The sequence below is a fragment of the Lolium perenne genome, chromosome 1 (genome assembly GCF_019359855.2).
Source record: "Lolium perenne isolate Kyuss_39 chromosome 1, Kyuss_2.0, whole genome shotgun sequence".
Classification (NCBI taxonomy): Eukaryota; Viridiplantae; Streptophyta; class Magnoliopsida; order Poales; family Poaceae; genus Lolium; species Lolium perenne.
In genome coordinates this window covers 18,033,667-18,053,784 of record NC_067244.2, presented here as the reverse complement: position 1 = coordinate 18,053,784, position 20,118 = coordinate 18,033,667, and the positions used below count along the sequence as shown (strand labels likewise).

The 20,118-nt window shown below is 47.7% G+C and overlaps 1 non-coding gene across 1 annotated transcript; it reads left to right on the top strand.

Annotated features, from left to right (window-relative positions):
• The first annotated feature begins 9,426 nt into the window (after window positions 1-9,426).
• On the top strand, window positions 9,427-9,565 carry LOC127327972 (small nucleolar RNA Z247). Its single transcript, XR_007868888.1, has one exon. It is a non-coding gene; the product is annotated as a small nucleolar RNA Z247 (small nucleolar RNA).
• Window positions 9,566-20,118: the final 10,553 nt, after the last annotated feature.

The window sequence follows — 20,118 nt, the reverse complement described above, 5'->3', positions numbered from 1 at the left end:
ACAAACACCACTCATAGGGATATCCTCATCAAATCATAATCCAAGATAATATCGTTGCAATTTAGACCGAGTACTAACATAGCATACACACTGTCAACAATAGCTATGAAAGGGGGAATAGATCACATCAATACTATCATAGTAATAGTTAACTTCATAATCCACAAGAGATTACAATCATAACCTACGCCAAGTACTACATGATGCACACGTTGTCCTCTTTACATCATGGAGGAGGAATAGCCTACTTTAATAACATCACTAGAGTAGCACATAGATTAATAGTGATACAAAGCTCATGATCACATAAAGATCACACCATGGGAGAGAGAGATGAACCACATACCTACCGGTAGAGCCCTCAGCCTCGGGGCAGAACTACTCCCTCCTCATCATGGGAGACAGCAACGGCGATGAAGATGGCGATGGTGTCGATGGAGATGGCTTCCGGGGGCACTTCCCCGTCTCGGCGGCGTGCCGGAACAGAGACTTCTATCCCCCGAACTTGGCTTCGCGATGGCGGCGGCTACGTAACTTTTCGTGGAGGAAGACCGATATCTTTAGGGTTTTCGCATCTGGGAGAATATATAGGTGAAGGGGCGATGTCGGTGGAGTCCCGAGGGGCCCAAGCCATATGGCGGCGCGGCCAGGGGTGGGGCCGCGTCCCCCTATGGTGTGGCCGCCTCATGGCCCCTCTTCGTCTCCTCTTCGGTGTTCTGGAAGACTCCGTGGAAAATAAGACCGTGGGCTTTTGTTTCGTCCAATTCCGAGAATATTTCCTGTGTAGGATTTCTAAAATCAAAAACAGCAGAAAACAGGAACTGGCGCTTCGGCATCTTGTTAATAGGTTAGTCCCGGAAAATGCATAAAAATGATATAAAGTATGAATAAAACATGTAGGTATTGTCATAAAACTAGCATGGAACATAAGAAATTATAGATACGTTTGAGACGTATCAAGCATCCCCAAGCTTAGTTCCTACTCGCCCTCGATTAGGTAAACGATAAAAGAATAATTTCTGAAGTGACATGCTACCAACATGATCTTAATCAATACTATTGTAAAGCATATGAGTTGAATGAAGTGACTCAAAGCAATGATCTATAGTTTGCTAATAAATAGATAATGACTAAACAACTGAATCATATAGCAAAGACTTTTCATGAATAGTACTTTCAAGACAAGCATCAAAAAGTCTTGCATAAGAGTTAACTCATAATACAATAGATTCTTAATAGAAGGTTTTGAAGCAACACAAAGGAAGATTTAAGTTTCAGCAATTGCTTTCAACTTTCAACATGTATATCTCATGGATAATTGTCAACACAAAGTAATATGATGAGTGCAATAAGCAAGCATGTAAGAATCAATGCACACAGTTGACACAAGTATTTTCTTCTAAGATAGAAGGAAGTAGGTAAACTGACTCAACATAAAGTAAAAGAAAGGCCCTTCGCAGAGGGAAGCAGGGATTAAATCATGTGCTAGAGCTTTTCAAGTTTTGAAATCTTATAGAGAGCATAAAAGTAAAGTTTTGAGAGGTGTTTGTTGTTCTCAACGAATGGTAGTGGGCACTCTAACCCCCTTGTCAAACAGACTTTCAAAGAGCGGCTCCCATGAAGGACGTTATCTCTACCAGCAAGGTAGATCATCTCTCTTCTCTTTTGTTTACACATGTACTTTAGTTTTATTTAGAGATGACACTCCTTCCAACCTTTTTCTTTCACAAACCATGGCTAACCGAATCCTCGGGTGCCTTCCAACATTTCACATACCATGCAGGAGTGTCTATTTGCAAAATTAAGTTGTTTACTGATGAATCAGGGCAAAACATGTGAAGAGAATTATTAATGAAAGTTAATTAATTGGGGCTGGGAACCCCGTTGCCAGCTCTTTTTGCAAAATTATTGGATAACCGGATGTGCCACTAGTCCATTGGTGAAAGTCTGCCCAACAAGATTGAAAGATAAAACACCACATACTTCCTCATGAGCTATAAAACATTGACACAAATAAGAGATGATAACTTTTGAATTGTTTAAAGGTAGCACATGAAGTATTTACTTGGAATGGCAGAAAAATACCACATAGTAGGTAGTTATGGTGGACACAAATGGCATAGGTTTTGGCTCAAGGTTTTGGATGCACGAGAAGCATTCCCTCTCAGTACAAGGCTTTGGCTAGCAAGGTTGTTTGAAGCAAACACAAGTATGAACCGGTACAACAAAACTTACATAAGAACATATTGCAAGCATTATAAGACTACACTGTCTTCCTTGTTGCTCAAACACTTTTACCAGAAAATATCTAGATCTTACAGAGACCAATCATGCAAACCAAATTTCAACAAGCTCTACGGTAGTTCTCCATAAATAGGTTTAAACTGCATGATGCAAGAGCTTAAACATGATCTACTTGAGAGATCAAAACAATTGCCAAGTATCAAATTATTCAAGATAATATACCAACTACCACATGCAGCATTTTCTGTTACCAACCAAAAAGCAATAAGTGCAGCGGCTTTCAGCTTTTGCCATGAACACTAAAAATAAAACGAAGAACACCAGTGTTCAAATGAAAAATCGGAGCGTGTCTCTCTCCCACACAAGCATGTTAGGATCCGATTTATTCAGAGAATGAAAATAACAAAACGAAAATAAAAACAGACGCTCCAAGTAAAGCACATAAGATGTGATCGAATAAAAATATAGTTTCACTAGAGGTGATCTGATAAGTTGTTGATGAAGAAGGGGATGCCTTGGGCATCCCCAAGCTTAGATGCTTGAGTCTTCTCGAAATATGCAGGGATGAACCACGGGGGCATCCCCAAGCTTAGACTTTTCACTCTTCTTGATCATATTATATCATCCTCCTCTCTTGATCCTTGAAAACTTCCTTCACACCAAACTCAAAGCAATCTCATTAGAGGGTTAGTGCATAATAAAAAAATTCACATGTTCAGCAAGGACACAATCATTCCCAACACTTCTGGACATTACCCAAGGTTACTGAAATTTAATGGAGCAAAGAAACCCACTCAAACACAGTAAAAGAGGCAATGCGAAATAAAAGGCAGAATCTATCAAAACAGAACAGTCCGAAAAGACGAATTTTTTCGAGGCACTTAACATGCTCAGATGAAGAAGCTCAAATTTAATGAAAGTTGCGTACATATCTGAGGATTACTCATGAATATTTACAGAATTTTTGGATTCTCCTACAGATAGAACAACTCAAAGTCGTGACAGCTAAAAATCTGTTTCTGCAGAGAAATCCAAATCTAGTATCAACCTTCTATCAAAGACTTTACTTGGCACAACAATGCAATAAACATGATAAGAAGAGGTTGCTACAGTAGTAACAACTTCCAAGACACAACAAAACAGTAGCAAAATAAAAACATGGGTTATCTCCCAAGAAGTGCTTTCTTTATAGCCATTAAGATGGGATCAGTAATTTTAATGAAGCTCTCGCAAGAAATAAGAGTTGAAGCAAAAGAGAGCATCAAAAAGCAAATTCAAAACAAATTTAATCCTAACCCGCTTCCTATTCATAGGAATCTTGTACACAAATAAATTCATGAAGAACAAAGTGACAAGCATAGGAAGATAAAACACGAGTAACTTCAAAATTTTCAGCATGTAGAGAGGTGTTTTAGTACCATGAAAATTTCTACAACCATATTTTCCTCTCTCATAATAATTTCCAATAGCATCATGAACAAACTCAACAATATAACTATCACATAAAGCATTCTTATTCACATGCATAAAAGTATCATTACTCCACATAAGCATAATCAATTTTATTAGTAATAGTGGGAGTAAAACTATCACAACCATCATTGTAATCATTATAAATTGCAGGCATGGTATAATCATAATAAAATTTATCCTCCATAGTAGGTGGCACCAAAATACCACTATCATTATAATCATCATAAATGGGAGGCAAAGTATCATCAAAGAAAATTTTCTCCTCAAAACTTGGGGGACTAAAAATATCATGCTCATCAAAACCAGCTTTCCCAAGCTTAGAATTTTCCATAGCATTAGCAACAATGGTGTTCAAAGCGTTCATACTAATAACATTGCCATTAGCATGCATATAAAGTTCCATAGGTTTTTAAATTTTCTCTTCAAACACCTCATGTCCTAACTCAAGATAAATACTATAAAGATCTCTAATATTTTTGTTGTTTTCCATTAAGCCTAACTAGTGAAATAAAAACAAGAAACAAAAAGATATAATTGCAGAATCTAAAGGAAATAGCTTCGAGCACTCACACACCGGCAACAATGCTAGGAAATAGCTTAGTAGTTGGAGGATGTGAATACTTTTTACCTTACCTCCCCGGCAACGGTGCCATAAAATAGCTTGATGTCTACGCACGCTTCTATTCCTGTAGACAGTGTTGGGCCTCCAAGAGCAGATGTTTGTAGAACGGCAGCAAGTTTCCCTTAAGTGAATCACCCAAGGTTTATCGAACTCAGTGAGGTAGAGGTCAAAGATATCCCTCTCAAGCAACCCTGCAATTAAGATACAAGAAGTCCCTTGTGTCCCCAACACACCTAATACACTTGTCAGATGTATTCGTGAACTAGTTCGGCGAAGAGATAGTGAAATACAAGTAATATGGATGATTATAAGTAGTAATTGCAATCTGAAATAAAAATGGCAGCAAGCGAACATGTAGCAGAACTTGTTGGAAACGGTGTTTCAATGCTTAGAAACAAGGCCTAGGGATCATACTTTCACTAGTGGACACCCTCAACAATGATCACATAAATGGACAATTAGATAACTTCTCTTCAGTTGTGCTACTCAGAATTACTCTCCTATTGGTATCACTAATCATCACGTAGTGGCTACAAAAGCTCCACTCAAAGTTCATCAAGTACTTGACAAACACCACTCATAGGGATATCCTCATCAAATCATAATCCAAGATTATACTGTTGCAATTTAGACCGAGTACTAACATAGCATACACACTGTCAACAATAGCTATGAAAGTGGGAATAGATCACATCAATACTATCATAGTAATAGTTAACTTCATAAACCACAAGAGATTACAATCATATCCTACGCCAAGTACTACATGATGCACACGCTGTCCTCTTTACATCATGGAGGAGGAATAGACTACTTTAATAACATCACTAGAGTATCACATAGATTAATAGTGATACAAAGCTCATGATCACATAAAGATCACACCATGGGAGAGAGATGAACCACATAGCTACCGGTAGAGCCCTCAGCCTCGGGGGAGAACTACTCCTTCCTCATCATGGGAGACAGCAACGGCGATGAAGATGGCGATGGTGTCGATGGAGATGGCTTCCGGGGCACTTCCCCATTCCGGCGGCGTGCCGGAACAGAGACTTCTGTCCCCCGAACTTGGCTTCGCGATGGCGGCGGCTGCGTAACTTTTCGTGGAGGAAGACCGATATCTTTAGGGTTTTCGCATCTGGGAGAATATATAGGCGAAGGGGGATGTCGGTGGAGTCCCGAGGGGCCCACCCCATATGGCGGCGCGGCCAGGGGTGGGGCCACGCTCCCCTATGGTGTGGCCGCCTCGTGGCCCCTCTTCGTCTGCTCTTCGGTGTTCTGGAAGACTCCATGGAAAATAAGACCGTGGGCTTTTGTTTCGTCCAATTCCGAGAATATTTCCTGTGTAGGATTTCTGAAACCAAAAATAGCAGAAAACAGGAACTGGCGCTTCGGCTTCTTGTTAATAGATTAGTCCCGGAAAATGCATAAAAATGATATAAAGTATGAATAAAACATGTAGTTATTATCATAAAACTAGCATGGAACATAAGAAATTATAGATACGTTTGAGACGTATCACAGCGGCACAAAGAAGGGGGAGCGGACGCAGAGGGTGACGCTACCCGTCGCGCTGGGGAGGCTGATGCACGGGAGCTGGACGCCGTGCGACGCCTGGTCGGGCGTGCAATTGCATGGCGCTGGCAGCTCATCTACCGCGGGGTGCCCGTCTCTCCCGTTCCTGCGCGCGAGCCAGATAGGAGCGTCGAGATCCGGCGAAGGAGGCGGTACCTGCTGCCGGACATCCGCGCCGATCGGGCGTACCCCATCGACTCCGACAGCTGGCGCACGTATCTCGTGTCCGAGAGGGATCGAAGGAGGAGGGTGGGCTACATGGGCGACAGGGACTTTTCCTTCGACCGTCCACCGCCGCCTCGTCCTCGAAAACAGCAGGCGCCGACGCGTGCGTAGTACGACGACGGCGACGATGACGAATACATCGAGGCGCTGGCGTACCACAACGAGGAGGTCAAGGACGACAGCGACGGTACGTCGCGCTCGTCTTCCAGGAATGGCAGCTGGCCATGGAGCAGGGCCGCGAGTTTGAGTTCCCAGAAAACATGACGGATGACGAGATGGCGAAGCTCGGCCTCCTCGTCTCCGAGAACGACCGACCTGTGCAGCCGCCGCTGCCCCGGTACGCCACCGGCTTCATGCGGCCGGGTCTGTCGGAGGATGAAGCCCTACGACTGGCGCTACAGGACTCGACCGCGCCACAACCGCCGCCGTACAACCCCTGGGCTCCTCCTCCACTGCCACATCCCTGGGCGCCTCCACTGCCACCATAGCCACAGCCCTGGGCGCCTACATCGCCGCCACAGCCACAGCACTGGCCGCCTCCACCTCCGCCACAGCCACAGCCCTGGGCGGCTCCACCTCCAGCACCGCTGGTGCGCCCGGCGTACATTCCGTCGTTTTCCAACTGGCCGTGGGCGGTACCGGAGCTCATCGTGCTCGACAGCGACGAGGAGCAGCTATAGGCGCAAGCGTTTAGGGTTTATTTTCATGTGTTAAACTATGTAAATTACGTTTTCATGTTATAAAAAATGATTATCGCAAAAAATGCGTCGTGCCGCTGGAACCACCCCGACGCAAACGGACGCGCGGTCGATTTCGACCATTTCGGCCGACGCAAACGGACGCGCGCGGACATTTTCGGACGCTCAAATGTGTCACGCCGCTGGAGGTGCCCTAAGCAAGAGCACGTGCAGCGGTTGCATCCGTCGAGATGAGGAGTCACGACAACGGGACATACCTGCTAGGAACTGCCGAACCGGGCATTTCTTCATAGCCTGGCCCGATGGTGTTTTAAGACCCGTGCCTTGCGACAACGCGGCTCAGTTCAGACAACCAGGCAGACTGAAAATTGTTGATCTGAGAGCATCTCCAGCCGCGTCCCCCAAAGCGTCCCCCAAATGGATTTGGGGCGCGCCGGACAGAAAATGCGTTCCAGCCGCGTCCCCCAAAGCCCATTTTTGTCCGACGCGCCCCCATTCGGTGTCCGGCGCCCCGAGCCCGTCCCCGTCCCACAGGGGACGCACCGGGGACGCCGGACACAACGAAAAGCGAGACGGGGAGTGGCGGGGCCGACTCGTCAGCGGCACAATAAATTTTTAACCTAACCGTCACCTACCTCGCGACGAAAGTTATTAGCGGTGCGCAGTTCCCGCAGCGACGCAGCGACGCAGCGACGGTGCAGTTTCCGCAGCGACGCAGCGACGCGTCCCGTCGCGCCTAGCTCTGCGTGCCGGCGTTAATGCACGCCACCGCTCCCCCGCCTCCCTCCGGCCTATAAAAGGGCCGCCTCTCATCGTCCCTCTCACACACAAACCCTAGCGCCTCTCTCCCAAACCCTAGCCGCCACCATCTCAACAAGACTCGACGCTATGTCCGGTAGAGGCGGAGGCCGACCTCGCGGCCGTGGTCGTGGTTGTGGCCGCGGCAGAGCTGAACGCTCGTCGTCGCCTTCCACGCCGCCGGCTTCATCATCGTCGGAGATGGACGTGGAGCCGGACGTGCGGTTCGAGTTCGTCCTCGTCCTCAAGGGCGACCCGCGCGGCATCCAGAGGCTGCCGGACTCCTTCGCCGACTACGTCGCCGGCGACGATCGCCCCCGCACGATGCATCTGCGGGAGGCTGCGTGCAGCTACTACCGGTGGATCGTCGACGTGATCTACGACGCGCGCGGCAAGATGTACCTCAACATCGGCTGGGAGAAGTTCGCGCGGCACCACAGCCTCCAAGCCGGCTTCATCCTCCTGTTCTCCTACTTCGGCGACAGGGACATGAGCGTCAAGGTCTTCGACGAGACGCGGTGCCACCGGGACTACCAGGGCGACAGCACCGACGAGGAGGACGATTGAGTGTTCTTTCTTCGCAGCGAACACGTGCACGGAGGTTTCTGCCTGTTCGCCTCATCGGTAGAACCAACAAGGGCACCATCCTCCCGCTGGATTTTCCAGTTTAGGTGACTGGGTGTGCCTCGAGTGTTCTTTCTTAGCAGCGAACACAGGAAACCTTCGATGCACGGCCTAGTTAGGTTTAGTTTCTTTGCAAAATTTTATATTTGTGTCCAAGACGGTTCAAACTATGTATTAGTTTGTGGAAAACCACGTTCCTAATTATGTTTTCGTGTAACCCACGTTCCAAATTATGTATTAGTTTGTGGAAATTGAAATAAAAAAGCCAAAAAAAAGTATTTTAAATGTTTGGGGGAGGCGTTTGGGGGACGCGGCTGGGGAGTGATGTTAGAATATATTGTATAGACTAACGATTGTTAGTATCTGATGTTAGTTAGCTAGAGATAACTTGTACGCATCTGTTGGCGTCAGATATGGTTTAAGTTAGAGATAGAGATTGAGTTAGTTTAGATGTATACGTGTTGTACAAGTTGTAATCTACTCAGCTATATAAAGAGCAACGATAGCCAGCCCTTGAGAGCTGCGCACTTGCCTCCAATCTCTTGCCTCTAGTTTCTTTCATGGTATCAGAGCAAGATTGAATCCAATCTACGCTTCCCAAACATGTCGTCTTCCTCTTCCACCTCCGATGCCGCCTCAAACATCTTCTCCAGCGGCCTCGGTCATGTCAGCAACACCAACTCCGGCGCGGCTGCCATCACGCCGCTCTTCAACTTCTCCAACGTCAACACCGTCAAGCTTTCGTCGGAGAACTATCTCCTCTGGCGCGCGCAGGTCCTCCCTGTGCTGAAAAGCCACCTGCTGCTCGGCTACATCAATGGCCGTCTCCCCTGTCCGTCGCAGCTCATCGACAACCCCAAGGCGGCTGAGGCCGGCGCGCCGACGCAGATCCCGAACCCGGCGTATCAGGCGTGGATGCAGCAGGACCAGGCGATCCTGTCCTTCATCCTCTCCAACGCCACTGAAGGCGTCGTCGGCATGCTGATGACGACCATCACGTCTGGGGAGGCTTGGACCACCCTGGAGAACTGCTTTGCCGCGCAGTCTACGGCACGCTCCATGCAGCTACGGTTCCAGCTGTCGAGGATCAAGAAGCTCGACGCGTCGATTCCGACCTACTTCAACCGGGTGAAAACCCTCACCGACATCATGGCATACATTGGTAAGCCACTTGAAGATGAGGAGATTATTACTTATCTCCTTGCAGGTCTGGACAGCGACTACGACCCCCTGGTCGAGGTGGTGACGGCGCGTACGACGCCGATGCCGCTGCGGGATCTCTACTCCCAGCTTCTTAGCACCGAGTTCCGCATCGAGGCACGCAAGACGGAGCTTCACGGCAACATCAACCAGTACTCCGCCAACCTGTCATTCGGCTCCAAGCAGCCTGGAGGCGGCGGCAAGTTCTACCGTGCTGATGGGCGCCCGCTGCCACCGATCAAGCCACCATCTGGCGGTGGCAACTTCACCCGCGCACCTGCTCCGCCATCGCCCTCCTTCGACAACGGCGATGGTCCTCGCGCTCCTGGAGGTGGTGGCTACTCCGGCAACACCGGGAACGGCAATCGTCCCCTGTGCCAACTGTGTGGCAAATTGGGGCATGTCGCCTCTAAGTGCTTCAAGCGCTTCAAGCGGGAGTTCCTTGGCGTGGGAAACGATGGAGGCGGCGCCTCCCGTCAGGTGGCTGCGGCCATTCACGCACCGGCGCCTCAAGGGTATACTCCCTCCTATCCGATCGACCCGGCATGGTACGCAGACACCGGAGCTACGGACCACCTCACCAACGACCTCGACAAACTCACCGTGAGGGAGCCCTACAACGGCAACGATCAAGTGCACACCGCAAACGGTGCAGGTATGCGAATTCATCACGTTGGCCAAGGCATCCTCCCCACTCCATCACATAATCTTCGTCTCAATGACGTCTTGCATGTTCCTTCCGTAACTCGCAATCTTCTTTCTGTTAAGAAACTCACTCATGACAATCCTGTTTTTGTGGAAATTCATCCAAATGATATTTTTGTGAAGGATCGAGCCACGAGGGAAATCATGCTTAGAGGAAGGAGTCGTGGTGGCCTCTATCCATTGGAGCCACCCATAATAAAACAAGCCTTTGGGAGTGTCCGAGCGTCTCAAGAACAATGGCATTGTCGTTTAGGTCATCCTGCTTCACAGGTCGTAAAGCATGTTCTACACCATAGTGATCTTCCATCAAAGTCTAGTCATAATAATGCAATTTGTGATGCATGTCAACAAGGCAAAAGTCACCAATTGCCTTTTTCTCTTTCGAGTCATGTAATAAAAGCTCCCCTTGAGCTAATCTTTTCGGATGTATGGGGCCCGGCCCAATTTTCTGTTAGTGGACACACATACTATGTTAGCTTTATTGATGCCTATAGTCGTTTTACATGGCTTTATCTACTCAAACAGAAATCTGATGTGTTCAAAGTGTTTCTTCAATTTCAACAACATGTTGAGCGTCTCTTGAACCACAAAATCATACATGTCCAAACAGATTGGGGAGGAGAGTACATTAAACTCAATAAATTCTTTTCTGATATTGGCATAGCACATCGTGTATCATGTCCTCATACACACCAACAAAATGGTACCGCCGAGCGAAAACATCGCCACATTGTTGAAACTGGCCTTACCCTTTTAGCTCATGCCTCGGTTCCTTTTCGTTTTTGGAGTGATGCTTTTTCCACAGCATGTTTTCTGATCAATCGTCTTCCTACTCATGTTATTAACATGCAAACACCCCTTGAACGCCTCTTAGGTGAGGTTCCCGATTACACCTTTTTCAAGGTCTTTGGATGTGCCTGTTGGCCTCACCTCCGTCCATACAACAAACGCAAACTTGAGTTTAGATCCAAGAAATGCGTCTTCCTTGGCTATAGCACTCTACACAAAGGGTATAAGTGCCTTCATATTCCCACTAGTCGTGTGTATATTTCTCGCGATGTGGTGTTTGATGAGTTGAATTTTCCTTTTGCTAATTCTTCATCCACTGATCCTACTCCAACATCATCCACTCATGCTCTGCCTGGTCAATTTGATGATTCTGCATACGCACCCTTGCTTCTCCCTAACCACGGTGCAGGAACAGGTCGTGGGATGCAATTGTACGTTGATCAAGGGCTGTCTTCACCCGCGCATGCAGCTGCCTCGGGTTCCAGCGATCCCATGCACGACGATCGCCCGGACGAGAGCATCTCTCCTCGTCGACCTGCCTCTCCACGCGATCCAGGAGATGGCCCGGCTTCGTGTAATGGGTCATCTCATCCGGGTGAGCCCCCATCCCCGGCTGGGCTTTCCTCTCCGGCTGTTCCCTCAAGCCCAACTTCGTCCACGTCTGCTACGCTGTCGGCTCCGGAACCCCCTGCACCACCATCTGGGCCCGTGACGCGGCTCCGTAACAACATACGTCTACCACGACAGCGCACAGACGGAACTGTGGCCTGGCTTGCTCGTTGCATGGCGCATGCAGTTTCGTCAGAGAGCGCTGAGCCACGTGATTATCGGGTTGCTCTTGGCCTCCCTCACTGGCGTGCAGCAATGGACGCTGAGTATGCAGCGTTGGTTCAGAATCAGACGTGGCGGTTAGTTCCGCGTCCCCCTGGTGTGAATGTCATCGACTCAAAATGGGTATTCAAAGTGAAACATCATGCCGATGGAACTATCGAGCGATACAAGGCTCGTCTTGTGGCGAAAGGGTTCAAGCAACGTCAAGGTTTGGACTATGATGATACGTTTAGTCCCGTGGTGAAGCCAACAACAATTCGTCTTCTTTTGTCCTTGGCAGTGTCGCGCCGCTGGCACCTTCGACAGCTTGACATACATAATGCTTTTCTTAATGGCATTCTTGAAGAAGAGGTTTATATGCGCCAACCTCCTGGTTATGAAGATCAGAATCATCCTCATCATCTGTGTCGTTTGGACAAGGCACTATATGGTCTCAAACAGGCGCCTAGAGCATGGCATGCTCGTCTCAGTTCTGTTCTTCGTCGACTTGGTTTTATGGCTTCAGCAGCTGATTCCTCCTTGTTCATCTCTCGGCATGGTCAGGAGGTCATTTTTCTGTTTGTATATGTGGATGATATAATTGTTATCAGCTCTTCTCCACATTCTCCAGCTGAGCTTATTCAGGATTTGCGGTCAGAATTTGCAGTCAAGGATCTAGGCACCCTTCACTATTTTTTGGGTATTGAAGTTCTTCCTTCTTCTGGTGGTTTATTGCTTTCTCAACGAAAGTATGCTTCTGAATTACTTCGCCGATCCGGGATGCTTAAGTGCAAAACTGCTCACACCCCCATGTCTGCCACGGAAAAGTTATCCGCTTTGGATGGTGAGCTCCTTTCTTCTGATGATGCCACCTTATATCGCAGTATAGTTGGTGGTTTACAATACCTCACAGTAACCCGGCCTGATCTCTCCTATGTGGTGAATCGAGTATGTCAGTACCTACATGCTCCTCGTGATGGTCATTGGTCCGATGTTAAGCGAATTCTTCGTTACATCAAGCTCACTCTGTCCACAGGCTTGTCTCTCCGCCCAGCCTCTACTGATTTGCTGTCTGCCTTTTCTGATGCTGATTGGGCAGGGAATGTTGATGACAGGCGATCAACCGGGGATATGCCATCTTCTTTGGTGGTAATCTGATCGCCTGGAGTGCTCGTAAACAGGCTACAGTGTCGCGATCTAGCACTGAGTCTGAATATAAGGCACTTGCTAATGCTACTGCTGAACTTATATGGGTGCAATCTCTACTTAGAGAGTTGAGTATTCAGCAGTCTCGAGCTCCAGTTTTGTGGTGTGATAATCTTGGTGCCACATATCTCTCTGCGAATCCAGTATTCCATGCTCGTACTAAGCACATTGAAGTTGATTTTCATTTTGTACGAGAGAGAGTTTCTCGGAAGCAACTGGAGATTAGGTTCATTTCTTCTCATGATCAAGTTGCTGACATCTTCACAAAACCTCTCCCGGATCCAGCTTTTCAGTGGTGTAAGCGCAATCTCAATCTGCTCGACAGTTGAGATTGAGGGAGGGTGTTAGAATATATTGTATAGACTAACGATTGTTAGTATCTGATGTTAGTTAGCTAGAGATAACTTGTACGCATCTGTTGGCGTCAGATATGGTTTAAGTTAGAGATAGAGATTGAGTTAGTTTAGATGTATACGTGTTGTACAAGTTGTAATCTACTCAGCTATATAAAGAGCAACGATAGCCAGCCCTTGAGAGCTGCGCACTTGCCTCCAATCTCTTGCCTCTAGTTTCTTTCAAGCGACATCCCCCAAAGGCGGCACGAACAAAACACGTCTTCCAAACAGCCCAATTCGGCGCGGTTTGGGGCATGCTTTGAGGACGCGGCTGGAGATGCTCTGATGTGAGCCAAGATGAGGCCATGCAACCAAAGAAGATGCTCCAACCGTGCATCTGGTCGAATCCACACGATAGCCTTTGACTCTGGCATTGTAGCAGCCTTGGTGACAGCGATATCTTTGCCGTTCCCAGTGCTCTGCTGGACATTGCTAAAGGACACCAGCTAGCCACTCTCCTTGCGTATACTAGCAAGACTTTGATTGATGTGCGACGTTTTGTACAGTATACTCTGCTTTCGTCTGGACCTCTGCAGGTCTTCGAAGACTTGAGCAAAGAGAGAGACTGCCCATTACTGTTCGTATGATAGAGAGAGATCGTAGATGGTTTAAAGCCATAGCTGCCCTTCCTTCTTCTCCTCCAAGTCTCTACCTACCTATCGATGATCAGTCTCGCTGTCAGTCTTTTCGAAAGAATTCGCTTGTGAAGAATTTGAAACTTGTTTGCCTGGTCGACAGGGGACAAGTCAAGTGCGTCGTGCACGACCCATCATACGTGGATCATCATAACAACTCGGAATTTACATGGCCTCGATGCGTGATTCAAATACTCCAACGCTGAGTGACCGTGAAATGGAAAATTAAAGATTAAGAGCATCTGTACCGAATCCCTCTTTAAAAAAATTGGAGACATTGGCAGCAATGTTAATTACGACCAGTACTTCCTATCCTAGTAGAAGCAGTGACACAATAACTTGGTAAAACGATGCTGGTCCCTGGGATTAACTAATTTAACAAGCCTTGTCGCCTCTTCCCTTTGGATGAGTAAACTACTCCAAGTACCCCGTATAATTAAATTGAACAATGGTTGGAGTCATAGTTTTAGCTGACCTGGTCTCGAATCATATAGATCCAAGCAATAAAGCCTCTGAGAACTTTCGCGGAAGCACCGCGCCCAGGTATGCATATTCTCATTTCTAAAATAATCACGCCTGATTGGGAACAGCATTAGACTAGGATTACCACTGAAGTAAAGTTAATCAAGTATCCATTCCAATGAATAAACGTATTTACTTACTCAAAACTCAACATAATCTAAGTTTTAACAATGCATGTTATAGACAAAAATATACCAGATCAATATTATTAGGTTTGCAGTAAAATGTATTTTGATAATATATTTATTTCATGTTGTAGTTGTTTATATTTCCTTTATATATTTAATTGAACATATTATGTTTTAAGTTTTGACTAAATTTATAAGGCTTATCCATCAGCCGAGGTAGTACGTATTAGTTGTTGTCATTTCTTTCGCCGGTTGCCCTTGAGCTGTTTCAGCAGGTAATGTTGTTTGATGATTGATGCCACTGTTAGTTCTGGAGCATATGCTCCCAAGATGCTTAATAAATTATTAATACTAGAGTACTACTAGTTACTAGTTATAGAATAGAAGAATTAGCAGAAGGAAAGATACGTTGTCGAAAGAAAACAAAAGCAGCATGAAAGATACAAAGCATGCACGGCACGTATGTGTGTAGATTACAGTGGCTACGTGGTGGTTGAGTGGAGCCAAAGCGAGGTATATGTACGAGATGTCTCAATCATCCTCCGTTGCTTGCTTGCAAGCAGTCGATCCATCGATACCCAAACTATCCGTTTGTGAATGCAAGGTATTGGAAGAATGAGTATTTCTTTCCCACCCGGCTTTTGTTGATACATCCACTAAACTAACTTCCATGGTGAGTGTATATCTCACCAAATGTAAAAAAAAAACATTATGGATGCTTTGCCCCCACAGAGAATCAGAATACGTTCGTCTACTTCGTAAAAGCATCTCTAGAAAATTTTGTATAATCCAATCCTTAAAAACTCGTATATAGGGCACCTTAAGCTGTTTTTACAGTGTGAAACTAACCCACACAGAACATAAACTATTAATAGATTGTCGGCGCCCACACCGCCCACCCTCGCCCCAGCGCCCGCCGCCGCAACAATCCTTAGGGGAGGAGCTTTTGAGAGATGACAGATGAAATGTCTTTGTACCGTGCACGTTTAATCTGTCGGATTCGCATTGTTCACTGTTATAAGATTCGTGTTGCACTGAATTATAAGTTTTATCGTATTTCAAAAATCTTGGTCGAATTAATTTGCAATAAAACATGTATACATAGTGCACACGAGGTCCAGTAGTTTTGCTGCTCCCAAGAGAGCGGTCACAATGGATCTCATCTTGCCGTCCCTAGTGCTCTTCTGGCCATGGCAGAAAAGGACACCAGCTAGCCACTATCCTTGCAATGCATCGATGGTCATCTCTGCTCAGCTGGGGTGATGTGTGACGTTTCGGTAGAGTAGACTCTGCTTTCGTCTAGACCTCTGCAGGGTCGTCGAAGACTTGTGCAAAATGGGAGGAAAAGGAGAGACTGCTCATTACTGCGTGTGTGTGAGAGCATCTCCACTCGTTTAGCCTGCCCACGACGAAATCCGGACGAAACAACCGCTGGATTGGACGAAATAAAGTCATGGGGAGTACCGTATTTCCAGCCGTCCACCCGGAGTTCAGCGGACATAGTTTAAATTCAAACAAATCGTCGTCCCGCGCTACAAGTACGGCCAGTTGATCGGCAAAAGGAGCAAAAGGATCAGCCACAGATCGGCGATCAGAGGGAAATTACATGGAAACAGGCTCATCGGCAGTCCCGGCCGGCACGGCAGTGTCCGACGGACCAGTTTCCTCACACGCCATGGTCGAAGCGGCTGCGGCAGTCGACGACGAAGCAGCGGCAGTCGACGAGGTAGATGGTGAGGAAGACGAGGTAGGAGCCGGCGGAGACGACGAAGAACTGGCCGGTGCGGCTCGGAGGATGTCGCTGCGGTGGCCCTGGTACCAATTCCTCGTCTCCTCGTCCATCAGATCTGTGTTCCCGCCCATCAGAAACGCCAAGTCGGTGTTCCTCTTCTTCGCCGCCGTCGTCTTCAGCAGGGCGATCCGGACGCCTTGGTTGGCGAGCATCTCCCGCCACCTGCCGTCGAACTTGTCGTTCCTCCCGTCGGCGTGCGACCTCAAGTCGGCCCAGCACTTGTCGATCGACGCCTGCATCTAGTCGGCGGGATTGCCCCGTCTTTTTGAGCTCTTTGAGCTTCTTCTGGCCGAGTTCCGGGCGCCCTTCCGCCGAGCCAGCCGCCGGAGCGTCGGGGTTGTACTGCTCGGTCTTGCTCTTCGAGAGGGTCTTGCGGGTTTCCGCCCACTTCTCGCAGTTCTCGATGCGGGCGTAGACGTTCAGGAACTTGAACTGCATGTCGGTGTCGTCCATGTACATGTCCAAAGCACGTCACAGCTGGGGAAAAAGAGTACGGCGATACGGGTTAGCTCACGACGATGTACACGGTGCACAGCTAACCTCGGTGATGCAAGGTCGATGGAGCATACCTTTTGCTCCAAGTCGTGGCCGCTGATCGGCCGTTCTTCGACCTCCTCCTGTATGCCGTACCATTTGCTGTACGCCGTCTGCATGATCCCCCAATGGGAGGCCATTGCCTTGTCTCCCCGGTTCATGTTCATGTTTGTCTTGCTGAAGTAGGGATCGACGAGTTTGCGTTCGTCGAACGCCTGCTTCACTCGAAGCCAATATGTGTCGAACGACTGATTGGCCCTGGTTATGCCGTTCATGGACACGGTCATCCAAGTTTCGGCGAGGCACTCCTCTTCCTTCGGCGTCCATTTGATACGCGGTTCGGCAGGCGGCGAGTCCTTCTTCCTCTTCTTCTTCCCCTTCGACAGGTTGGCGGCGGCTTGAGTTGGCTGTTCTTCTTCTTCGTCTTCTTCTTCGACGGCTTGGCTTCCATCGGCCACATCCTCCCCATACTCGTTGCGCGCCGCGACAGCTGCTGTCGCCCTCGCCTCCTCTTGCGTGAAGAACCCCGAGCTCGCAGCGGCGGCGGCCATGAAGAACCCCAGGCTCGCAGCGGCGGCCATGGAGCCGGAGGTGATCATCTCGTGGATCTCCTCGTCGTTCGGCGCCGCCATCGCACCGAACGGGAGCGGCCCTCGTCGCAGGGCCGGCGAGGTTCCCTCGAACTGGCCGCCGCTGCCGACGTCGAGCTCGGGCGGCGACGGCGTGAACCTGGACGGTTGGACATAGGCGCCCTCTTGGAACATGGCAGGCGGCGACGGCGAGTACATCGAAGGGGAGAAAGACGACGGGGAACTGCTTGTACCTTGCGTCGGCCATTGGCCGGGGAACATGGCGCCGCCGCCGCCGCCGTGAACATGGCCCATGCTCATGGCCATGCTGATCTTCCTCGCTTGTTCGTCCTGGGCCGCTGCCGCCGCCCTCTTGGCGGCGGCTTTTTTCACCCTCTCCGCCCTGCCGCTTGTTTCGACCTCGCGCCGGATCTCGTCCGCCGCCCACTCTGCGTTCTTCATGCCCGGCGGCCGCTCCTTCTTCGCCCGCGGCTTCCTCGTCGTCGCCTTCGGCGGCATTGTGGTGGATGAGAAGACGAGGAGGAGAGCGGTGGTGGACGAGAAGACGAGGCCTGGAAGACGAGGAGGAGAATGGTCAAATTCGGCGGGAGAGAATGGGGATATGCAAGCAAATTGGAGGGAAAATCGACAGGATTTGGTTTTCCTGTCGCCGACTACGCGGGTCCACATGACGTTTCGTGCCAAATTCTTTCGTCCGGAGTCCCCGAGCGCGTCCCGGGGGACCGGGGATGGCGTGGGCTCGCCGGATGGATGAAGGGCCAAATCCGGACGAAAACGAGGAACCGGAGACGCGACTGGGCCGAATTTCGCCGTCCGGATGGGGAAAACGTCGCTCGGGGGCCTCGTCGGGGAGACGAGTGGAGATGCTCTGACAGAGATAGATTGCGGAATGGTTTCAATGTCTAGCTAGTCTTTCTCTCTCTCTATACCTATCTACTCTATCTCGACATCAATCTTTTTCTGGACTCCCTTGTGGAGAATTTGAAAGCAGAGAGAAGTTTCAAATGGTTTTTAACCAGTGGAAATGCACGATTATTTGTTTGCCTGGTCGACCGGGGACAAGTCGAGTGGACTGCATGATCAACGTAGGAGTTTACATGGCCGAGTTCAAATACTCCCACGTCATGGTCCAACGTCCACCCTGCCTTCCATTCTTTCTCCATCAGCCAATCTGTTTCGGTACCAAGAAAATCTGGCCATTATTTGGAATCAAAGCAAATCAATGGGGCTTCATAATCGTTGGAAAAGGACCTGAAGAATCGCGATTGGTTTGTTGGGGTATTTCGAAGTCCATGAGGTTGTTGTAGACAAGTCAAACATGCAAATATGTATGGACCATGGCTCATGGCTCCCTATATCATTCTAACTTGTATTCTTCCTTCTGTACTCCCTCCATCCCTAATTCTTTTTTTGTCGCTAAGACCAAGCAAAGGTGATTAACGACAAATATGGTCTTCGAATCAAGAACTGAGCAAGCTTCCATCCACTTAATCAGTTTAGTGAATATGTGACGACAGTTACAAAGCAAAGGTCAAGAGACTTTCTCTGTTCATTTATGTGTTGTTTGAAGCAAGTGGGACATTATCATTTTCATGGAAATATACATGACGCTCCTATTATTTAGGGAAAACAGCCGCCTAGATCATACTATCAACCATCGATGTGTCGATTGCCTATGGTTTGAAGCAGGTAGGAGTTGCATTGAAAACTTCAGAATTATTTGAAAAATAATCCAGCTTGACTTTGCGAAATACAACATGTCACTCCAACTAATTTACTGCCAGGGTACCGTGACATTAGAGGCCAAATTTCCTGTCAAAATCCAGGTAGCGCGTCATGTTATGGCCCTAAACCAATGCAATCTTTGAATCGAGGAATCGAGCTTCATCCATTTAGTTTACCGAAATGTGACAACAAACATCACACATCAGTCAGCAATATAGTTTTTGTTCCTCCATCACAAGATTTTAAAGTGAATAATTATCTAAAAAATCTGAATATTCTTTTATGATTGATTACCGGTCTTAGGGTTTAGGGTGGAAAGAACTGAAGGTAGTATTTCCTGCAAAAATTCAAACAACACATTATGCTAAGGCGGCTAGTTAATCAATGTATTAGTATTTAAATCAAGCAATCAAGTTTGATCCACCCGGTTTATAGAAAATACGACAGCAAGCGTTACACATAGGTCAACAAAAGTTTTCCTCCTCGCAATGAAACAAATGTTTCTTGTCGATATTTTCTTTGTCATTTTAAACAGGTGACATTATCATTATTTTTTAAGAACAAACTGCTCTCAGTTAATTATGCTAGTACACTGATAATGCTACAAAAATCTCTACAATAATTGATGATTTTTGCGAAGGAATAATTGAATTCATTTGTCTATATTTCAAGGCAGGTAACATTCCCGTTGAAACCTACCAGAAGTGTTTTTTTTTAAACAAACCGGTCTTACTTTGCTACATACACCATATATGTAATCTTGTTGTGTTATTTACTCTATGACAGCTGAGTATATGAAATTTAGCCGGCTCTTTTTTATCTACCTTG